General features: G+C 39.4%; 1 pseudogene; it reads left to right on the top strand.

Annotated features, from left to right (window-relative positions):
* The first annotated feature begins 92 nt into the window (after positions 1 to 92).
* Positions 93 to 8,983, top strand: LOC113191206 (etoposide-induced protein 2.4 homolog pseudogene; annotated as a pseudogene).
* Positions 8,984 to 18,341: the final 9,358 nt, after the last annotated feature.

Below are 18,341 nucleotides of genomic sequence, written 5' to 3'. Positions count from 1 at the left end.
AAGAATCCCTGAAAATCAAGAGGGAACAACTGAGATTTGTTCACAAAGAGAAACAGAAACTTATAGAGCATCACAAAATTCATCAGAAAGATATGGGCTTGCAACTTATGCCCCAGACCCAAGCGGATCTTAGCTCCAAGACTGCCTGTAATGTAGGTTCCTTCCTCACGAGTGGAGCCTGTCTTCTGAAACTGGTGCTCTAGATTTTTAAAAATTAATTTAATAACTGACTTAAAAAATAGAAAGAAGATAAGTGTAAGCAAGTCAGATAGAAGGAAGGAATTCAGGACTAAGGCTAACCTGTTTTTCTTCTTGTGCAGGTGACAAGATTTTAGCATTTTAATCTTTCCTCTCCCTCTTTTTTATACAGCTCCTCCTCCCTCCTCCTGCCAGGACAAGCCTAGGCTGGAGAAACTGAGTGAGAATGGAGAACTGAGAAGGAAGCTAGCATTTTTCACTTTCCAAAGTCATCTTGACATATTAGTCACAGCATACTCTGGAGCCAAGAGCAGCATGCAAGAGGGTTTTTGACAATTGGGATTTTAAGCAAAAGTACAGTTAGGCAAAGGGTGACTTTTCTCACCTTAACATTTTTTTCCCTTTGGAAAAAAATATTTTTAAGAAATAACAACTCATACTCATTTTGAAGAAATTGAAATAATGCAGAAGTATAGAAATTAAATGCCCATCCTCACACCATCCCAAGAAAGCCTATGTGGCTTGAGGGATGTGAGAGTTTGGCTTGATGGGGTGACAGGTTCTGAACATTCAAAGGTTGCAAAGGGGAGCTGTGGGGAGGAGGAGAGTGGCTTTAGGAATGGGAGGGTCTCCGTGGTATAAGGGGGAGCTGATTTATTTTGTAGCATGTCAATTGGCTCACTTTCAAAACTGGCCCCTCTACACATGAAGAACTCAGCAAAACAAATGAGGAAAGGATAGATTGCGGAAATAACTATCTTGAAACTCAGAATGAAAAAAGTTGATCTACCAAATTACATTGCTGTATTGTGTGCATGTGTGAGAATGCAACAACAAATCCCACTATTATGGACAACTATAGTGCACCAATAAAAATATGGGAAAAAATAAAATTCTATTTTCTATTTATTAAAAAGAAAGTTGGTCTAGGCCAGTGGATTTCCAATCCTACCTGCTGTCTGTTAGAATCATCTGAGGGACTTAAAACATGCCACAATTCCCTTCTCAATTTTTGCTGGTTTAAATTTGAATCTCTGGACTGGAGATCCAACATGGCGGCGGGCGCAGAGAGATCAAGTCTCTGACCTCTTCAGCTGCTTGGGCATAGGGAGTCTTAAACCGTCTAAATGCTGTTTGCTCAGGATCACTAGCCAATGCTGAGCTGACGTGGATCTGGGGCGAACAGTCTGGGCCTCTCAGAACACACACTGAGCCCGGATCGACTGAATTCAAGCTCCCGTTCTCCTACGTCTCGCAGACAAACCACTGTGACTCAGCACTAAACAATCCCACTGAAACAACTGGTCGGCCTTTCTGAACCTGCAGAGGTTAATACCAACCGAGCCTTCATAGGCAGTGGCCACAGGATTGAGACAGGGCTTGGGAGAGCCAGTCAGGACACACCGGTTGCATTGGTCACCCGGCAAAGGGAATGAACTGTCGTCATTTGCATGGGATACCACCATGGCAGAGAACTGACGTCACCAGAATGCGGTGGAGGAGATAACTTCATTGAAACTGGCGGTGAAAGGTGTGTAACCCTAGCCCTCCCTCTCCACACAGTGGGGAAACCTTAAGGGCCCCTCCCAGCTCTCCCGTGAGCGCGATAGTCAGACTGAGGGAATGAGGAGTGGCGCGGGACCCTCAGCGTGGAACCCCCAGCTACCACTCCTCAGTGCTGACAACTGAGGTCTCTTGAACCAGCTACCGGGGGCATGGCTACCGGAGGGCAAGCAAAATACACTGAGGGTTCTCAGCCCCAAGCTCCACAAACTTAGGGTCTGAGGGAATGGCAAACAGGGAGAGTGTGCCCAGTGGTTCAAGAAAATAGGGCTCTCGGGAGCATCAGACCTGGCGTGTAGCCAGTATTGTGGTTAGCGTCACCAGTGAGCAGGGCCTGGCTTGAGGAAAAGTGGGGAAGTGACTAGACTCAAGAAAACGCCCTAGGCACTCAGGATTGGAGACCTGCCCAGTCTGGGAGGAGGAGCTGCTGCACAGTGATTGGTTCCCGTGTATTGAGAGGAGAAGCTCAGCCCTGTGGGCACAGCTCCACCTACTGGAAGAGAAGTTAATCAAACTCTAAGACTGCATTTATTAATTTTTTTTTATTATTTGTTGTTTTTTTCATTTTCATTTTTTCATTTTTTAAATATTTTTTATTATTTTTTTATTTTTATTTTGATTATTTTAAAATTTTTTTCTTATTTATTTATTTTCTATTTTTTTCTTTTCTCTTTTCATTTCTTTTCAATTTCCTTATTCCCCTTCCTTGAATTCTACCTGCTTACTCTAATTCTCTTTAATGACTTCTTCCCTTCCCTTCTAATACCTTTCCTCCCAAGCATCAAATAAATTTATAAGAGTAAACAGTAACTCAGCAGTCAAACAGAACAAGAAGTAACAATAGCAGCATGAAAAAGCAAGGAAGAAAAGAAGTACAAACAATGCAGGACAGCCTATATATTAAGAAGGACCAAGAGGCATCAGAAAAATGGTCAAATAAAGAACTCAAGGAATACCGTAGACAGATGCAATGGAATCTTAAAGAGGATATGAGACAGCAAATTCAAACAATGAAAGAACACATTGAAAATGAATTACATAAACAGATAAAAGAAGCAAATAAGCATCTTTATCAGGAGATAGAGATTAAAAAAATCAAACAATAATTCTAGAAATGAAGGAAACTATGAACAAAATTAAAAACTCAAATGAGAGTATCACTAACAGAGTGGAGCAAGTAGAAGCCAGAAGTCAGATAAAGAAGACAAAATATATCATCTTGAAAAGAGTCTAGCCAACTCAGAAAGGCTGGTAAAAAATCACGAGAAAAACATCCAAGAGATATGGATAACATAAAAAAACCAAACTTAAGAGTCATCAGGATAGAGGAAGGTATAGAGGTTCAAACCAAGGAAATGAGCAACCTGCTGAATGAAATAATTATAGAAAACTTTCCAGAAATAAAAAAGGAAACGGATGTACAAATTGTAGATGCATACAGGACACTGAGCATACAAAATCACAGTAGACCAACGCCAAGACACATTGTTATGAAGATATCCAATATACAGAACAAATAGAAAATATTAAAAGCTACAAGATAAAGGAGGCAGATTACATTTAGGGGTAAACCAATAAGGTTAACAATGGATTTTTCATCACAGACACTGAAAGCGAGAAGATCCTGGAACAACATATTTCAAACACTGAAAGACAATGGATGCCAACCAAGAATTTTGTATCCAGCAAAATTAATCTTCAGGTACGACAACGAAATAAAAATCTTTCATGATAAACAAAAGTTAAAAGAATTTGCAGCCAGAAAACCAGCATTGCAAAGCATCTTGAGCAAAACACTACACGAGGAAGAAATGAAAAACAATAACCAAAACCAACAGTGGGAAGTACCTCAGTAAAGACAGAGGGCAGGGGGAAAGCTAATCATGGAGAAACAAACCAAATTAAAAAAAAAGACAAATAATCAAACATGGCTGGAAGTATAAACCATATATCAATAGTAACTCTAAACGTTAATGGCTTAAACTCTCCAATAAAGCGACATAGGCTGGTAACATGGTTTAAAAAAAACAAATCCAACAATATGCTGCCTCCAGGGGACACATCTGATTGGAAAAGACATACACAGGCTGAAGGTGAAAGGTTGGGAAAAAATATACCACGCACACGGTCCTCGTAAGCAAGCAGGGGTGGCCATCCTCATATTGAATAAAATCAACTTCAAGACTAAGTTAATCAAAAGGGATAAGGAAGGACATTATATACTGTTAAAAGGAACCATTCACCAACAAGACATAACAATTATCAATATTTATGCACCAAATAAGTGTGCTGCAACATTCATAAAACAAACTCTCCTCAAGTTCAAGAATCAAATAGACCACAGCACAATAATTATGGGTGACTTCAACACATCTCTCTCACCATTGGACAGATCCTCCAAACAAAAGTTTTATAAAGAAACTATAGAACTCAATATCACAATCAATAACCTAGACTTAACTGACATATATAGAATATATCAACCATCATCAAGTGGATATACTTTTTTCTCAGTAGCACATGGATTCTTCTCAAAAATAGACCATATATTATGCCACAGGGCAACCCTCAGTAAATATAAAGGGGTGGAGATAATACCATGCATTTTATCTGATCATAATGGAATGAAACTGGAAATCAATGATAAAAGAAGGAAGGGAAAATCCTATATCACGTGGAAAATGAACAATATGTTACTGAATGATCAATGGGTTACAGAAGACATAAAGGAGGAAATCAAAAAATTCTTAGAGATAAATGAAAATACAGACACAACATATTGGAATCTATGGGACACAATGAAAGCAGGAAAGAGGGAAATTCATTGCCTGGAGGTCATTCCTCAAAAAAAGGAAAAACCAACAAATAAATGAACTCAAAGCCCTAGAAAAGGAAGAGCAAAACAACAGCAAATGTAGAAGAAGGCAAGAAATAATTAAAATCAGAGTGGAAATCAACAAAATGGAAACAAAAGAAACTATTGAAGAAATTGACAAAACTAAAAGTTGGTTCTTCGAAAAAATAAATAAGATCGACAGACCCTTAGCCATGCTAACGAAGAGAAGAAGAGAGAGAACTCAAATTAATAACATACAGGATGAAAAAGGCAATATCACAACAGATGCTACAGAAATACAGAAGACAATTAGAAATTATTTTGAAACCCTATATTCCAATAAAATAGAAGATAGTGAAGACATCGATAAATTTCTTAAGTCATCTGATTTGCCCAGACTGAGTCAGGAGGATACACACAATTTGAACAGACCAAAACCAATGGATGAAATAAAAGACGCAATCAAAAGACTACCAACCAAGAAAAGCCCAGGACCGGAGTTTTACAAAACCTTTAAAGAAGAATTAATACCAATACTTTTCAAGTTATTTCAGGAAATAGAAAAAAGAGGGAGCTCTTCCAAATTCATTCTATGAGGCCAACATCACCCTGATTCCGAAACACAAAGACACCTCAAAGAAAGAAAACTACAGACCAATAAATAAATCCTCAATAAAATATTGGCGAATCGGATACAAAAACACATCAAAAAAATTGCACACCATGATCAAGTAGGATTCATCCCTGAGATGCAAGGATGGTTCAATATAGGGAAATCAATAAATGTTATTCACCACATCAATAGACTTAAAGATAAGAACCATATGATCATCTCGATAGACGCAGAAAAAGCATTTGACAAAGTTCAGCATCCCTTTATGTTCAAAACATTAGAAAAACTAGGGATAACAGGAACTTACCTCAACATTGTAAAAGCTATCTATGCTAAGCCTCAGGCTAGCATCATTCTGAATGTAGAAAAATTGAAGGCATTCCCTCTAAAATCTGGAACAAGACAGGGATGCCCTCTCTCACCACTTCTATTCAATATAGTTCTCGAAACACTGGCCAGAGCAATTAGACAGAGAAAAGAAATTAAAGGCATAAAAATAGGAAAAGAAGAACTTAAATTATCACTATTTGTGGAATACATGATTCTATACCTAGAAGACCCAAAAGGGTCTACAAAAAAAAACTACTAGAACTAATAAATGAATTCAGCAAAGTGGCAGGATATAAAATCAACATGCATAAATCAAAGGCATTTCTGTATATCAGCGACAAAACTTCTGAAATGGAAATGAGGAAAAACACCCCATTCACAATATCCTCAAAAAAAAAATAAAATAAAATACTTGGGAATCAACCTAACAAAAGAGGTGAAAGATTTATACAATGAAAACTACAGAACCCTAAAGAGAGAAATAGAAGAAGATCTTAGAAGATGGAAAAATATACCCTGTTCATGGATAGGCAGAACTAACATCATCAAAATAGCGCTATTACCCAAAGTTCTCTATAGGTTTAATGCAATGCCAATCAAAATCCCAATGGCATTTCTTGTAGAAATAGACAAAGCAATCATGAAATTCATATGGAAAAATAAAAGACCCAGAATAGCAAAAGCAACTCTAAGCAGGAAGTGTGAATCAGGCGGCATAGCGATAGCAGATTTCAAACTATACTACAGAGCAATAGTAACAAAAACAGCATGGTACTGGTACCAAAACAGGCAGGTACAGAATAGAGGACACAGAGACTAATCCACAAAGCTACAACTATCTTATATTTGATAAAGGAGCTAAAAGCATGCAATGGAGGAAGGATAGCATCTTCAACAAATGGTGCTGGGAAAAGTGGAAATCCATATGCAACAAAATGAAACTGAATCCCTTTCTCTCGCCATGCACAAAAGTTAACTCAAAATGGATCAAGGAGCTTGATATCAAATCAGAGATTCTGCATCTGATAGAAGAAAAAGTTGGCTCCCATCTACATATTGTGGGGTCGGGCTCCAAATTCCTTAATAGGATACCCATAGCACAAGAGTTAATAACAAGAATCAACAAATGGGACTTACTTAAACTAAAAAGTTTTTTCTCAGCAAGAGAAACAATAAGAGAGGTAAATAGGGAGCCTACATCATGGGAACAAATCTTTACTCCTCACACTTCAGATAGAGCCCTAATATCCAGAGTATACAAAGAACTCAAAAAATTAAACAATAAGATAACAAATAACCCAATCAACAAATGGGCCAAGGACCTGAACAGACGCTTCTCAGAGGAGGAAATACAATCAATCAACAAGTACATGAAAAAATGCTCACCATCTCTAGCAGTCAGAGAAATGCAAATCAAAACCACCCTAAGATACCATCTCACTCCAGTAAGATTGGCAGCCATTAGGAAGTCAAACAACAACAAGTGCTGGTGAGGATGTGGGGAAAAGGGTACTCTTGTACATTGCTGGTGGGACTGCAAATTGGTGTGGCCAATTTGGAAAGCAGTATGGAGATGCCTGGGAAAGCTGGGAATGGAACCACCATTTGACCCAGCCAGTTCCCTTCTCGGACTATTCCCTGAAGACCTTAAAAGAGTGTACTATAGGGATACTGCTACATCGATGTTCAAAGCAGCACAATTCACAATAGCTAGACTGTGGAACCAACCTAGATGCCCTTCAATAGATGAATGGATAAAAAAATGTGGCATTTATACATAATGGAGTATTACTCTGCACTAAAAAAATGACAAAATCATGGAATTTGCAGGGAAATGGATGGCACTAGAGCAGATTATGCTAAGTGAAGCTAGCCAATCCCTAACAAATAAATGCCAAATGTCATCTTTGATATAAGGAGAGCAACTAAGAACAGAATAGGGAGGAAGAACAGAATAGGAACAGAATAGGAAGAAGATCACCATTAAACAGGGTCAAGAGGGGGGAGGGAAAGAGAGAGGGAGAAGGGAAATTGCATGGTAAAGGAAGGAGACCCTCATTGTTACACAAAATTACATATAAGAGGAAGTGAGGGGAAAGGGGAAAAAAAACAAGAGAGAGAAATGTATTACAGTAGATGGGTTAGAGAGAGAAGATGGGAAGAGAGGGGGGGAGGGGAGGGGGGATAGTAGAGGATAGGAAGGGCAGCAGAATACAGCAGTCACTAGTATGGCAATATGTAAAAAAGTGGATGTGGAACCAATGTGAATCTGCAATATGTATACGGGGTAAAAATGAGAGTTCATAATCCGCTTGAATCAAATGTATGAAATATGATATGTCAAGAGCTTTGTAATGTTTTGAACAACTAATAATAAAAAAGAATCAACAATAAATAAATAAATAAATAAATAAATAAATAAATAAATAAATAAATTTGAGTCTCCTCTTCCTTAAAGAGAAGGTTCTTCATAATGAGAGGTTTGGGGGAGCTTCTCTCTCCTCTGTATAGTTGATGGTGTGAGTGGTAAAGAGATGGCTGACAGTGTCCAAACCTTTTCCCTGGACCTTGGCGGGGGAATCAAAGGCTCCATATATCATCTCTAAGCTAGATGCTTGAATTCTATAAAAGAGAGGGGAGCAATGTTGAAGGAGGGCGAGCAGTGTTCTGGGGCAGAGAATAGAGTGGAAACAGAGTGAGCCATGATGATTAGTAGAATTTCCCTGTGCTGTTCTCTGGTTTGGTCTCCTTTTGTTTTCTCCAGTGATTTTCTCTGTGCTTGTCAGTAGCAGCCTGAATTAGGAGTCAATTCCCAGTGCTCTTTGGAAAAGTTGCCATGTTCATGCTTGGAAAAGTCATGAACACCATTTGGTTTTAAGACAGAGCTGACCTAGCATTTGTGCTATCAGGGAAGACGCCTCACCATTCCCATGTGTCAGCAAAATAATTGCTGACATGCTCTTCAACCTTTTGCTGCAGGCTCTTTTCCTTATCCAGAGAATGATTGTGAGTTTCTTTCCATCCATCATGTTGGTTAACTGGTGAGTTTGCTGCATAAATCCCTTTTCTGCTCACTGTACTCCTTTGAACACTGTTGGTTCAATAAAGGAATTTAAATGCACCAGCGATTTTCAACATAAAGGAATTGGCCTTTCTGCTTTGCAACCGGCTTGCCCTTGGCTTTCTCAGCAATGCAGTCCTCACATATTACCGGTGGCTCCTCTTCTCTAGCCTCTTCCCTTCATTCACCATCAGTGTCAATTGAGCAAAGACCCCTAAAAAAGCAAACTTTTGCAGTTGCACCTCTTCTCCTTGGTGATCTTCTTAAGCAAAAGATTCTTTCACAAGACAGTTCACCTGCCATCTGCCCTGAGGAGTTCAACTTCTCTGCAGAGAAGTCTCCTTCACCTCATCCATCTCCTGCAGGCCATGCAGGTCCCTGAGCCACCTGCTCTGCAACGGGGAGATGGATTGGAAGGAAGCAGTGGCAACTCTTTTCTCCAACCTCTCCCGGCCAGGGAAGACAGGATTCACTCTGCCAAGGGTCCTCTTCATATTCCCTTTCCTTTGAGGAATTGAAATTTTTGTTTCTGGTACACAAAAGGCAGAACCTTCCTCACACCAATATGTGAATTTTTTAACATAATTATTAGTCTGAAATTTTTTTTTCTGCAGTTATTTTCTAGCATTTGTCAGCCCCTGTGCCTGGACTGGTTTCTCCCTGTGCCATTCACCCTCCCACCTCTGCTTCCTGCCCTCCAGGATCTTTGAATGAATGGATCTTATGATTCTCTCTGTCATATCTTGTGGGTTTGTTATTTTTGTTGTTTTTCTGTGAAGCACATACATTGGAAGTGGGAAGTGAAGAGTATTTCAGGCGCTCCTAGTCACACACCATTTATGGTCATGTCTTGTTTCTTGTAACTCTGGTTAGATTTTGGTCTCAATGGCTCTTCTGCAAAGAGAGGAAAAGGTAGGAAGGAAGAAAGGAAGGAAGGAAGGAAGATAGATAGATAGATACTGGCTACTCTGCAAAGCCATTTTTGCATTGTCCAGCTTCCCCATTGCTGCAACCTCCTCTGCCACCACAGACTCTGGTAGCTTTATGGCCAGAGTCTCTGAACTCTAGTTTTCTTTTTAATACGCTGCATGGGATCACCAATGTGTCCCACTATGTCAGATGTGGTGGATACCAGCTCCAAGATCACCATCAAGGACTTAAAGGAGAAGGAAGTTGTGGAGGAAGCAGAGAATGGAAGAGATGTCCCCCCCCAAATGGAAATGCTAATGAGGAAAATGGAGAGCAGACAGTGAGGTGGAAGAAGAGGAGGAAGAGGGTGGTGAAGAAGAGGAGGAGGAGGGTGATAAAGATGAGGAGGCCGAGGCTGCTACAGGCAAACGGGCAGCTGAAGATGATGATGTTGATACCAAGAAGCTGAAGACCATGAGGATGGCTAGATAGTGGGGGAATGAAGCAGGAAGGCAGACCTCCCACAAGCAGAAAGGATAATGGCTTCAGAGAAGGGAAAGAGGGAATGAGACCATGCCATCCTGAAAGGAGACATCAGGCCTGGAGAACAAGCTGTCACTGCTGCTGACTAATTGTCAACTAAGGCTCTTCCTTTGCTAACCCTACCCCATACGCCTAGCAACAGACCACCAATCTACCCTCGCCTGAATCACTCCTTCTCCCAGTTTGGACCATCCTCATAAATATGCACTTCTGATTGGCTTATTAAGGTGGGAGCTTGAAGAGTTTTGTTGGTCCTTGGTAGCATTCCTCACCCCGCCAATCACCTGTGCTGGGCCATCAGATATGCCTTTAAAAACCCCTAGACAATCGACACCTGATGGCATCCCTCTCGGGACCCATCCCTCTTCAGGATCTCTGCATTCTTTCTATTCCTCTAATAAATCATGTTACTTTACTTTCACTCTTGTGTCCAAGGATTTCATTCTTTGAATTCCTGAGACAAAGAACCCACCCATCCATGCTCTGTGTTAAAACAGCAAAAAAAAAAAAAAAAGACCACCATGCCTCTTCACCCTCCACTTTGGGTCTCAGAATGAAATGTAGTCACCTTGGATACAGAGGCCCACCTGCCCCCCTCCCCAGTGCTACCCACAGAAAACACGTGCTCTCTACTGCCCCACCAAAACCACAGCGTGACTTTGCAACAGGGGAGGAAAAAAAAAAAACTAAGACTTTCAAGGCCCTGCTTTTTTTCTCAAAAGTACTTTAAGAAAGGAAATGTTCATATTTTTATTTACATTTTATATTTTTGTACATATTGTTAGGGGTCAGCCAGTTTTAATGATGTCAGATGACCAAACCAGCCTTCAGAATATTCTCTGTCCTACTTCTGTTTTTAGTTGTGACATGACCATGTTCATTATAATCGAGAGAGAGAGAGAGAGAGAACCCTTGTAACAAAAAGCAAAAACAACAATAACAAACAAAGAAAATAATCTTACTGCAAGCATTCCAGGAATTTTTTTTTTGTTTATGCACTTTAGCTGCACTGTAACTAGTTGGTTTGTATGAGATCATTAAAAAGGTAAAAGGTTTCTTTCTCTTTTTTTTTTTTTTTGTCTATGGAATTTCTTTTTGTTTTATTTTATTTTATTTTTGGCCTCTTTGATGTATGTGGGAAACAAAGTTGTCCAACAATAAACTGAAATTTTATTTTGCTGATTTGTTCTTATAAAAAGAAAGAGGGGTGGGGTGGGGAGGAGACCCCAAAAAGACAGGACAGAAAGAAAGACCTTCACAGCCAGCTCAGGTTTTGAGAAATAGTTTTCTTTCTACCCCTTGAGGACAAAATAGGTTTTTCCACTGGTACATATAAAGCTCCCAGCTCTGGAAGATACCAACTCTGGACAAATGTCACTGCAACCCAATGCGCAGAGAACCGCAACTTTTTAACTTTGGAGGGTGGGAATTTACTGTTGGCTGTTGCTGGGTCTGACTGGTATTTCAAAAGCATATTGGGTGCTGCAAAGCGGAACTGGAGGGGTGAACTTATTAACTCCATTAAACCTGTGATTGGTGAAGTTTCCCTGTCATTTTAGGAGACTAAATATGGGTTGGGAGCGGGTGTCAAGACACTTGTATGATTTTAAAATTTCACAAATGCAAGTTGACTTCCCACAAACAAAACATATGCCACAGTTTCTTCATCTGTAAAATGGGAATGGTAGCATCAATCTTATAATCACTGACATTTTTGAATGCAATAAAACATGTAATGTGTTTAGCCCTCAGGGGATGATGAGCAATGGTAAATGGTTCATATCTATGGATGGAGGGAAGGGAAGGAGATATTGGGGGAGAGAGAGAGAATAATTATATATGTATATATAATAAAATATATATTTTTATATTTATACATATAATTTTACTTTCATATTAATTGGTTTACTCTGCACCTATTTATAATTGAGGCTTGATTTGTCTTAGGTGAGGTATAGTTATATGAGTTTGAGTTGTTTTATCTTACATTTGCTGGTTTGTTTGTATTCTTCTTAGTCTTCATATTAGCCTCATCAAATCCTAGGGGAGGCTGGTTAAGAATCCCATTGTGATTTCGGGTATGTGAGAACATGGGAGACCATTGCCTTGTTTCTTGAAAATTCAGAATGACTCAAAAACATTGAGTTGACATGTCTGGGTCTGTGCCTAGAAAAGTGGAGTTGAAACAGCCTCAGAGCTCTCCATGTCACAGCAATGCAGTTCCAAGTTTAAAAGGCCTGTGTGTTAACAAAGGGTCACAACAGTCTTTTGCAAAGATCTTCACTGGGAGATTAGAGGGGTGTGAAGATGAAGACATCTTGGCAGTCATGTTTGTAGACAGATATCTGTTGAGGTCAAGATGTCCCTCTCCCTAGTGCCTTGGTATTCCATAAACATAGATGCCACCTTCACAAAAATGTAGGCTGAGCCTTGGGTCGAGGGGGGGACTGAAACTGTCAGATTTAGTTTGTGGTTCCTGATGGAATGTAGCTCAAAACAGAAATTAAACTCAGTTTGGAAATATAAAGAAAGGCTTGCAGTCTGGAATTTGTGAATTGGTTTGTCTCTGTAAAGTTTTTCATCTATATAAAATAAAGTTTCCTTTTCAGAGTGGACATTACTTACAATTTCTTCATTATCAAAAGAAACTTTACAATGAATGCACTTTTGTCACAGAAAATGGAGGAAACTATCTTGTTTTATATTCACAAAGTCTGTTCTTCATAATAATTTCTGAGACTCTGTTAGATCTCAGAGTTTTAGAGTTCCATAAAGATGGCATGTTAGAATTTATTCTGAGAAGCAAGGCTGGCAATATTTTAATCCTATCTTATCCTATTCTTCTCTTCCCTTCCTGTCCTCTTTAGTCCTCTCCTTCTTTCTCTCCCCTCCCTTCTTTTCTTTCTTCTTTCTATTTTCCAGTACTAGGGATTGAACCCAGGGGTTCACACTGCTAGGCAAGTGCTCTACAATTGAGCCACAAATCTCAGCCCTTTAGATTTTTTTTTTTAACATTTTGAGACAGGGTCTTGTTAAGTTGCCCAAGCTGGCCCTGAACCTGCAATTCTCCTGACTCAGTTTCCTGAGTAGCTGTGATTTATTACAGGTGAGCATCACTATGCTTGACTTAAAAGCAAATATGTATTTGGAAGCATTTAACTTAGTTGTTATGTTACATATTTCAAGTCAAAGTGTCTTGTCTTTGTATGGTATTGGTGTATTTATCTCCGAGAGAGAGAGAGAGAGAGAGAGAGAGAGAGAGAGAGAGAGAGAAAGAAAGGAAGAAAGAAAGATTACAAGTGAGTCATCTCTGACAAAATATAATTCTAATAATTCATAGCTATATAAAAGCATAAATTAGGCCCAGGGAGAGGCCCACCCCACCACACTGCCCCAGCAACCAGGGGAGAGGTGCCCCGTGCTGGGGTTCCTTATTCACCAACGCATGACTCCACAGTGCAACATCAGGGTATATATAGGCTTGAGGCTGCTGCCACCTTGAAACTGGAATATGGCCACTTCTATCAAGAGACAACAATAAGGACCTGGTGAGACGTCACCAAGGGCCCTGTGGGACTGGCTGTACCAGAGGTATCTCTACTAGGTGATGCTAGCAGTTATCCTGTTGCTGAGGTAGCAGGGAGTCTTGCATGGGGTGGCCTCTTTCTTGTGCTTGCTTAGCAAGGGTGAGGTCCTGGGTTCAATCCCCAGTACCATACACATATTAAAAAAAATTGTGATTGATGGAGAGAGGGGTGACTAAATGGACACTTAAGATAATCTAAGTATAATAAGACATTCGTTATAATATCTAGGTGGTGGATATCTCTACAAGTTTTTTAAGCATTTATTTAAACTCTTCTGTATATATGAAAATTTAATAATAAAATTTTAAGGTAATATGCACCATTTAGTAAAATATCTCAGTGATATTAAAATAATAAAGAATAGTAAGAAAAACCACACATATATATGATACTTTTTATTGTACTGATTTAAGAGAGTGTTTTGGCTAATACCCTTTCAGACTGTGTATGCATATCAAAGAATGGATGATTACTTGGTACAATAACAAAATGAGGCATCAAATGTTATATAATAATATACACTGTTCATTTACGTATGGAGTGCTTTGATTTCTCAGTACAGATGAGTTGAACTGAAGTGCTGGAGACCTTGCCATCAGTGATGTCCCTTAAACTGTCAGCACCATGAGGGCTGGAGGGGGAACTCAAGAATCTGATTACTCTTAAATCTTTGCTCTTTACATTGGACCTCACGCATAAGCATGAATTAACATTTGTTCAGATGAATGAAAAAATGATCCATTGTTCTGTAAGACAGGAGTTTAGCAAATAGTCTTTTATTTTTAAGTCTTTGATCTTACAATCTTTGCTTGGTTCTGTGATTTTTTTTTATTCAGCATGATATAGCTTTGATCTTGGAATGTTCTCCTTTTAGCCTCAAAAAGAAACCTTAGTTAAGTACTATGTATTTGACTTTAGAAGTTATTTCCTTATTTTTGCATAATTTTTCTCAAAGATCTGAGAGTCATATCCCTAAATTCTGTAGATTATTTTCTCTAATAATGCAGGGATTATAGTCTCTTCATCTTCTCTTCCTCTCCATCTCTCTACCACCATCCCTGTGTGGATACTTCTCATCCATGCTTGAGACACTACAGTACGCTCCTGATGGACAGCTGGTCTCACATCTCCATACACATGGCAACGGAAGATTTCCTGCTGTATTGCTTTCATCATGTTGTTCTTAAGTCAGAAGACTGGGGTGCTCTACATGATCCAGTCCAGTTTCCAATGTGCTCAGAACTTCCCATAACCCAAGTGCTGACTATGACCATGGAATTCTGTCAAATAGAGAATGCTAGTTTGAGTCCTAGTAAACTAAAAAAAAAAAAATAACTTTGGCATAACTAGTGCAATGCTTCTTCATAGTCTATATTTACACAATGCCTTGAGTGCCAGAGAGGTAAGTTAATATGGAAGAAGATATTTGGGAAGTGAAGGTCAATGCCCCAGGATTAGCTGGACATGTTTTTCTGTTTCTGTTTGTTACAGACTGAATGTTTGTGTTCCACAAAGTTCATATGTTGAGATACCAATCCTCCCTGTGTTGGTATTACGAGTGGGTGGTGAGTAAGTCCTGTGATCGAGCTCTCATGAACAGCACAAATGTTCTTATCAAGGGGGCTTCAGTGATCTGTCAGCCCTCCACCATGTAGGGACACAGCCAGGTGTCAGCCATCTATGAACTAAGAAGAAGCACATTGTCACATACTAAATCTTCCCAGGGCCTTGACCTTGTACTTCCTGCTCCTCAGAATGTGAGGGGAAAAAAGTATTATATAAGCTACTTAGTCAATGACATTTTTTGTACTACCATCCCTAACTACAAAGATACTCTTTTAGGTCTAAGATGGCATCCAAACTTTTAGTGCCCTAAAGGTGAAACAGCTCCCAATTACATTTAAAAAGTCAGGAAAATAACAAATTCTAGCTTTCTCTTTGACCCGAGTAAGACTTGCATCTTTCTACTCAGGTGGAAGTTATGGGTGATAAGTATTTCATTCAAATCTGCTGTACTTTCTTCATACCTATCACTCCTGAAAGACAAAAACAATCACTGGATCTTATAGTTTAAAACCTAAGGAAATAGAGCATCACATGGTGGCAAAATAACTCAACTCTAGGGGCCCTTTCATGAGCCAGTCATGATGCTCTCATCTTTACTTATAGGTTAATATTTATCTCTTAAAACAACCCAAGGAGTAATTATGTCTAAAATTTTTGTTAGCCACATGACCAAATATGGGTACATAGAACATAATGACTTGTCTGGAGTCATAGTCATGAGAGAACTTGGGGTAATCTCTGCATGGAACCTCTGATAGTACAAATAGGGTTTGCTGTCTGTGCTGTGGTTTGATCTGGGCACAAGCATACTGTGATTCCTGTGGCTAAACACCTGACTCCTAGGTAAGCTCAGACAAAGCCCCTGGCCCAGCTGTTCAGCCTCTCTCCCTCTCTAAACTGTTACTGGCGCAGGCTCATCGTCATATTCAATGTCAGAAGTTCTCCCAATTATTTCTGATAAAACCTGATTCCACAATCTTCTGCAGAGGCTGAGCCCAACTCTAGTCATGTTTGCATTGTTTGAGACTCACCTAAATACTCCCTTACTTGGTAAAATTCTTCATATGGTTATAACCAGGGCATATTATAAGACCTTCATTTATTTTGTGTCAAAATGGAGCTTTTGAAATACTATTAAAAATAATACCTTAATGATATGTATTTCCATAACATAATCGTCACCTCATTAAAAAATATCAATTAGTGGTTTTGGTACATTCACAGAATTCTGTAAATATGGGCACTCTCCAATTCCAGAACTATTTTTTTTTCACCCAGCAGGTAAAACATATTCAATGTCAATGCATACTCCATTTTGTTGTTATAGTACATTTTGTTCATCTATTCATCTGCTGATGTGCGTGGGCTCGATCTCATTCAGCAAGGAGGTCCACGGAACAGGGTAGAGGAGAGTGTGGCTGCAAAGTCGCTAATCAAGACCTCCAGAGACCAAGCAGGAAGCAGGTCTGATTTTTTTTTCACAGTTACTACACACACACACACACACACACACACACACACATTCAAGCAGTAGCTAAGCCGATTACAGGCAGCCACCAATGCAATGCCTGCTAACTGCCTTTGCAGCGACCAATCAAGGAGTGGGCTGTGGAGCAAGCGCAGGGACTGCAACACATGGCCTCACACCCTGGGCTGTGCCCAGAGGGTAAGTAGCCTACTGCTCACACACCTAGCACGAGGGGAGTGGCCTGCCACTCAGACGCCCTTAACATATGCCATGTATGCAGTACTCCATGCACTTGTCCCCACATTGATGGATGTTTGGCTTACTTCCAGTTTGGAGATATTATCAAGAATGCTGCTCTATGCAATTCTGAACAAGTACAGAGAGGGAATATTTCTGTTTATCCTGAGAATATCCCTAAATGGAATTGCTGAGACATTCCTCTTTAACTATAGAAGGAACTTCCCTCAGTTCCACACAAGGTTTATTTTCAGTCAAGCAGCTCCAGCCAGCAGGGAGGAGACCACCTGCTTTTATGGTGCTGAGTCAGCCTGGTTATGTTAGTCCTTCATGAAATGCTTTAAATCCCAGAATCCTGGGCACTGGCCTCTGCAAAAACTGGCCTCGTCATCAATTCATATAATTACCTGGTAACAGAAGTTTCTGGTCATCATTATTAAAGTTATAATTTACTAACATATTAATTATACAAATTGATGGGTTTCACTGTAAAACTTCCACATGTGCATATGTGGTACTTTGATCATGTCCACCTTCTCTCGTTCTCCACTCTTCTCTTTCCCATCCTTAGTATCTTTTTTCTTCCCCTAATAGTAGCTACTACTTCCAGGTCACTTTTATCGATCTATCTATCTATCATCTATCTATTATCTATCTATCTATCTATCTATCTATCTATCTATCTATTTATTTTTAGTTGTAGATGGACACAATACATCTATTTTTTTTATTTATCTATTTTTATGTGGTGCTGAGGATTGAACCCAGTGGCCTCACATTCAAGGCAAGTGCTCTACCACTGAGCTGCAACCCCAGCCCCCACTTTTATTTTTAGATACCAAATATGAGATTAAACATATGACTTTTCTCTTTCTGACTTATTTAACTTGACATGATGTCCTTCAGTTTCATCCATTTTCCTGAAAAAGATATTAATTCTTTTTAAAAATATATCTTTTTAGTTGTAGATTGACACAATATCGTTGTTCATTTATTTATTTTTATGTGGTGCTGAGGACCGAACCCAGCACCTCACACATGCCAGGCAAGTGCTCCACCACTGAGCTACAGTCCCAGCCCTGATATTATTTCATGTATACCATATTTTCTCTATTCATTTATCTGTTGATGGGCACATAGGCTGGTTCCATATCTTGGCTATTATGAATAGTGCCACAGTAAACATGGGAATGTCTTTCTTTCTTTCATCCTTTCTTTCATTTTCTTTTTTCCTTTCTTCCTTTCTTTTGTACACCAACTTTGTTTCCTTCAGACAAATACTCAAGAGTAGTATAGCAGGATCATATGGTAATTCTATTTTTAATCTTTTGAGGAACCTGTTTTCCATGTGGCTGCACTAATTTACATTTCCACCAACAGTGTATAAGGGATCCTTTTTCTCCACATCCTTGCCAGTATTTGTTATTTAA

This window comes from Urocitellus parryii, chromosome 8, assembly GCF_045843805.1.
Source record: "Urocitellus parryii isolate mUroPar1 chromosome 8, mUroPar1.hap1, whole genome shotgun sequence".
Taxonomy (NCBI): domain Eukaryota; kingdom Metazoa; phylum Chordata; class Mammalia; order Rodentia; family Sciuridae; genus Urocitellus; species Urocitellus parryii.
The sequence above is the reverse complement of the archived record's forward strand: the minus strand, read 5'-3'. Positions and strand labels throughout refer to the sequence as shown.